Genomic DNA, 6,000 nt, shown 5'->3' on the forward strand with positions numbered 1-6,000 from the left:
AAGCTCTTTGAGAATATTTGGCCTAACCATCCGTGCTAAGTGAATTGCAGCATTGATCAGTGACCCAGTGAATTTATTTCACAAAGGTCATCTGTTTCAATTAGATCAAACATAAAAATTAAACTACTTTCCTTAAATAAAACTTTTTTAGTTGAATTATTTGGGCATTTATTGCAACTCATTATTCAGCTCCACCATGGGTCATAAGAGTTCATCATTTTAACTCAGATGGGAACCAAGACAATTTCCATTTTGTTCATAATTGGGACACCAAGAACCATAAGTGATAGTAAGGGTAAATCTGGGTATTAAAGCAGGCAGCAAACTAATAACCAAGTGGCTTTAGACATTTATCTGGAAGTGATGACAGATGGTTCCTGTCCCTGGGATACCTCCAGGGTAGAAGGGTTTATCTGCAGAGTTGACAAATAAACAGATCTTATAGGACTCATATAAAACCAAGTTTCTTAATTACAGACTAGTAAAATGTCAGCTGGCACAGTAGGGCAAGGGTAAGTGCTCATGAGAAGGTGCCATTTAGAGGACAATAGACTCAAATGGAAGAGAGAGGAGGGACTTTGACGGGTCCATCCCAATAAACAGCAAACATTGTCAGGCTCACAAGAAAGAACTATTTCCAGTGTGAACTGTGATCTTCATACACCCTGCTGAGATCCACTCACTCTTTCAAGTTTTCTGCCTTTTAAACAAAATGCAGAATTAAATCTTTCAAGGTTGCCACATGTTATTTGTGATTAGCCTCTCTTGATGCTGAAAAGCGTATTTATCTATGGCTTTTAATCAGCAATACAAATGACAAATAGATGAACACAAAACACACACACACACACACATATGCCTCTTATCTGAATGGACAGATGCAGAAACATGCCGCCCAGAATAAATTAGAGCCAAATGAACTCAAGATGAAACAAGCCTGGGGAAAACATTCCAGACCCACTAAAGAATGTGTTGTCATCAAAAATGCCCTGATCCCCTTTGGAGGGAGAGAGATATTTACAACCTCTATTCAGGCTCAGCTTGGGACAGAGGGTAAATGAGAGTCTCACCAGGCAAAAATGAGCCTGGGTCCCCTGGAAAAGAGAGCTTCTCTTTGGTTCTTGACCCCAGGAGCCTCCTGAACCCATGGAGGGAAGGAACAGCTAAGGAAGAGAAACCTCTGAAACAAGTTTCCACTGAAAAACAAAACAAAACATGGTTTTCGACTTTTGAAAATAAAACATTAAAGGCAATAATTTTCTTTCATCGTTCTGAAATAATGTTTTAGCAGTTGCATTGTTGAAACATGACTTCCTATCGCTATCTCTGTCTGTTAATATTCTTCAATATCAGGACAACACAAACAGATGGGGAAAGCTGGAACAACAAGCACAGCAGTGCAGGGCCTCAGGGTCACAGGGTGAGTGAGAGGTGCCTAAAAATGTTCCGTGCTCCCCAGGCAGAGAGGTGGAGAGAGGTGTGAAATCACCTCTGTGTGAAATCACCCAGGCCACGGAGGACCACTGTGTCTTTGATCTGGTGTTAATACTATCTCAGAAGGAAGAACAGTTCCCAGACTCGAGTAGAGAATAAGGGCTGTGCTGGGTGAGAGTGATTCTTCATTCCAGTTCAGCCTGCAGATGCCAATGGCAGAGACGCCACTCAGCATCTTCCACTGTATCTACAGTGAAGTGAAGTGAAAGTCGCTCAGTCGTGTCTGACCCCTTGGACTATACAGTCCATGAAATTCTCCAGGCCAGAAGACTGCAGTGGGTAGCCATTCCCTTCTCCAGGGCATCTTCCTAACGCAGAGATCAAACCCAGGTCTCCCACACTGGATTCTTTACCAGCTGAGTCACAGGGGAAGCCCAGGAATACTGGAGGGGGTAGCCTGTATCTCCTCCAGTGGATCTTCCCGACCCGGGAATCAAACTGGGGTCTCCTGTATTGCAGGCAGATTCTTTACCAACTGAGCTATCAGGGAAACCTATCTATAGTAACAGCCTCAAATCTATTTTTATAAGACATTTTATTTTCTAATGTAAGTTTTACTACTTTAATAAGTAAAGCATCGCTACTGACAATAACTTAACTTTTGTTAAATGTAAAGCACGCATCGTGTGAAAGCTGAATGACTAGAGACAAGACACTTTTCTTATTTTCTCCTTTTAGAACTCTGCTTCATATCTTTTCACTAAGATGGCATAAACCCATTGAGGAGGGATATTTTTATGCTTTATTTTTTTGGTGTAACAGTCTAACACAAAGCAGATGCCCAATTAAAAAAGAAACACTGTTAGTGAAATTAAACAAGAACTTTACTGGAGGCTCAGGCAGTAAAGAATCCGCCTGCAGTGCAGGAGACCTGGGTTCGATTCCTGGGTTGGGAAGATCTCCTGGAGAAGGGAACGGTTACCCACTCCAGTATTCTGGCCTGGAGAATTCCAAGGACAGAGGAGCCTGGCAGGCTACAATCCATGGGATTGCAAAGAGGAGGATGCGACTGAGTGACTTTCACTTTTCACTATCTAAGAAATATAATCTCCATCCATATGAGTTGAAATATGTAATTCAGAGTAAGAAGCAATCCTAGGTATTGTTTAGTTCCAGCAATGGTTTGCCAGTGACTGAGTATCTATCAATATTCTGAGTTTGTGTTGCTGGCACTAATTCCAGAATATTGAACCCTGATTTAGATTCCACACTAAAAAGAGAAATTGATATTCGAAATTGTGTTCAGAAGGTTAAGGGTCTTGAGATAATCTCTTGCAATAATATTAATATTATTACTATTAATGTAACAACAAACTGAAATATAAAACCTAGACAAACTTTTGAAAGCTCATGCTATCTTAGTGTAATTAAGCTTATTATTGCTGGGAAGGCAAACCAGGACCTATCATTGATCTGAATGAGAACTGAGCTATAGTGTAACCAGTCTTCTCACAAAGCAATGACCTCCATGTTCCGAAACATTTTCCTATTCAAGCTTGTCAAATGCCAGAAACAAATAGCTAACTACTGCAGGCAGGCACTGTGCTATAGGATTTAAACACATCATATCTGGCTCTTAACACGTAAAGGCAGATATTATCCTCACTTTACAACTAAGAACTTGAGGCTCAGAGGTTAAGAAGCTTAGCCAAGGTCATAAAGCACTAGAACCATAAGGAAAGTCTGCAAAATCTCAGAGACCATTAAACAGTTAAGAAATATGAGGACCATAAATAGCTCCTGGGCTCTTCTGAATCAGGCTCACCAGGGTCCTATAACCGGGATTAAACCACAGCAGGAGGTAAATTCCAGTCAATGCCAATATTGACATTGAATCAATAGTAAGTGAATCCATAAAAGAACATTTTAAAAATCAAGTGGCAAACCCAGCATTCAAACCTAGATCTTTGAGATGCCAAAATCCTAAGTCTTTCCACTATTTCATGTGGCTGCAAGGGGTCTCATCCTTCATATTCCTGTTGGCTCTAAAATTCTTCAATTTTGATACCACATACCCAACATAAAATATATAATACCTTTTCAAAAAAGAAGAGAAAACCTGCCCCTCCTCACAAAAATAAAAAGACCCACGTCACAAAAATAGGCTTTAAACATATCATATTCAGCGCTTATAACAACACATAAAGGTAGATATTATCTTCACTTTGTAGCTAAGAACATTGAGACTCTGAGGTTGAGAAGCTTAGCCAAGGTCATAAAGCACAAGAGCCAAAAGGAAAGTCTGCAAATTTTCAGAGACCATTAAACAGTTGAGAAATATGGGGACCATAAACGGTTCCTGGGCTTCCCAGATGGTGCTAGTGGTAAAGAACCTGACTGCCAATGCAGTGGTAAAGAACTGTAGCAGACTTGAGAGGTGTGGGTTTGATCCCTGGATCGGGAAGGTCCCCTGAAGAAGGAAATGGCAACCCGCTCCAGTATTCTTCCCTGGGAAATCCCATGGACAGAGAAGCCAGGCAGGCTACAGTTCTTGGGGTCACGAAGAGTCAGACACGACTGAGCACACACACACACACACACACATCATTACAGGGATTACTGCAGTTCAATGTGTATTATGAACAGATAACTCTGATTTCAGCTTGAGTCCAAAGCAACAAGAGTTTATTTTATTGAATCCCATTAGTCCAGCATTTTTATCTATTTATAAGGCTTTCAAATTAAACAGAAAAAAGTAGTTAAAGAAGTACTCTTGACTGTTTACAAACTTAATCTGCCTGTTAATAATTCATTTTTATTAATCACATTACCAGATTTCCCTTCACTGAACTAACAGAGGACATAAACTTTTGTGGTATCAGATTTCAGCCAGTGTCTGCTGTTGACTCATCTTGCGGTAGCTCATGGGAGAAAAAGGCTTCAATAGCAATTATTTTTTGTTCAGTGACTCTGTTTTTTCTGGATAAAAGGATTTAGTTTAATACCAAAAAGAAGTCATTTATGGATTAACATCTGATTTTATCATAATAACCTGAGCCACTTCACTTTTCCTAAGGACTTTCCTAATGCACAGTAAATGCCTTGGTCGGTTTCCGATTATATTCAAATCTTTCCATACAGTTTTAAAGCTGTCCTTGTGTAGGAAGTAGGATGGCGTCACCTTACATCTCCTTTTCAAACATCAGTGAGGACTTCCCTAGTGGTCCAGTGGTTATGAATCTGTGGCCAATGCAGAGGACACGGGTTCTATCCCTGGTCCAGGAGGATCCCACATACCTCGGGGCAGCTAAGCCTGTGAGCCATGACTACTGAGCCTGCACCCTGGAGCCTGGGAGCCACAACTACTGAAACCCGCCCACTCTAGAGCCTGTGCTCAAGAACAAGAGAAGCCAATAAGAAGTCTGCACACCTCAAACAGAGAGAAGCCCTCCTCGCCGCAACCAGAGAAAGCCCGAGTTCAGCACTGAAGACCCAGTGCAGCCATAAATTATTAATTAACTAATTTTAAATGTATCAAACACCAAATAAACCAGGAAATTAAGCCACAACCTTCTGTGAAAATTAGTGGAAGTTGTGGGTCTTGTTCCCACAAAACTTCACATAGCACAGATACACAAAATCTTGGAAATAGTTCCATACAGTGCATCAGAAAAATTTCTTCTCATAAAATGACGGGGAAAATCTTGAGTTGAATTTCCCTTTCCTGACAACCACCATAGCCATCTCTACCTTCTCCCTGAAAACCTAACATGAAGAAACTATAAAAATAGAATATGTAGGAAAATCATCTCTGATGGTCTGGACCACTCTTGGTTCACAAGCTGGCCCTAGACACAGAGGGCAAGGAGACACTGAAGGAAAGGCCAAGCATTCCCGACTGGCAGGACGCGGGCTGAATAAATACGGGAACATACCTTTCAGGTTGGTCTCAGGCGCTGCAAGCAGAGTTGGTCTCTGGGCTGCCTGCCAGAATCTCAAAAGTTTAGAGGCCCCAAGAGGGTTCAGCCACCTTTTCAGGGCAGGTGGTCTCAGCAAAACCCTCCTCTCTCCAGGGCGCCTTCTTCAGAATGGTTCCCACTGCAGAAGCACTGGCCACAATGTATATTCCAAGGACTGGGGAGGGATGAGGACGTCCCATTGCCCGGAGGCAGCTACCTCCAGAATTCACCTGTCAGTCAGGTTATTCTCCAGGATCTCCTGCCAACAACCAAGCATGACCTGTAGAATCTTCATCTGATTTCTAAATAGGGCAACACAGCTGGGTGTGGGCTCCTAGTTTCCACTCTGAAGCTAGTACCTGTTTCCTTGTTAGTGGTTTTAAGGAAGGAACTTATTCAATTTGTCCTTGAAATGGTTCCAAATATCATAAGGCCCTCATTTGGTGTCTATCATTTCAAATTCTCTGATATGTTTCAGAAGGTCTATAACAGTATGCTGCTGCTGCTGCTAAGTCATTTCAGTTGTGTCCGACTCTGTGCGACCCCATAGATGGCCTCTCACCAGGCTTCCCCGTACCTGGGATTCTCCAGGCAAGAACACTGGAGT

General features: G+C 41.9%; 1 protein-coding gene across 3 annotated transcripts in view; it reads right to left on the reverse strand.

The window, feature by feature from the left end:
- Window positions 1–5,558, reverse strand: part of CHRM2 (cholinergic receptor muscarinic 2) — a 759,729-nt gene extending 754,171 nt beyond the window's left edge. For 2 of the 3 annotated variants that reach the window (XM_086395412.1, XM_086395411.1), the window contains exon 1: window positions 5,370–5,557. The gene's annotated coding sequence lies outside the window, so the exon portion shown is untranslated. Of the gene's footprint in view, window positions 1–5,369 lie in introns of all 3 variants that reach the window. The other variant, XM_086395414.1, reaches the window with a different exon arrangement.
- Window positions 5,559–6,000: the final 442 nt, after the last annotated feature.

Source organism: Bos grunniens, chromosome 4, assembly GCF_055505025.1.
Source record: "Bos grunniens cultivar Pamir isolate PY7600 chromosome 4, Bosgru_T2T1.0, whole genome shotgun sequence".
Lineage (NCBI taxonomy): Eukaryota > Metazoa > Chordata > Mammalia > Artiodactyla > Bovidae > Bos > Bos grunniens.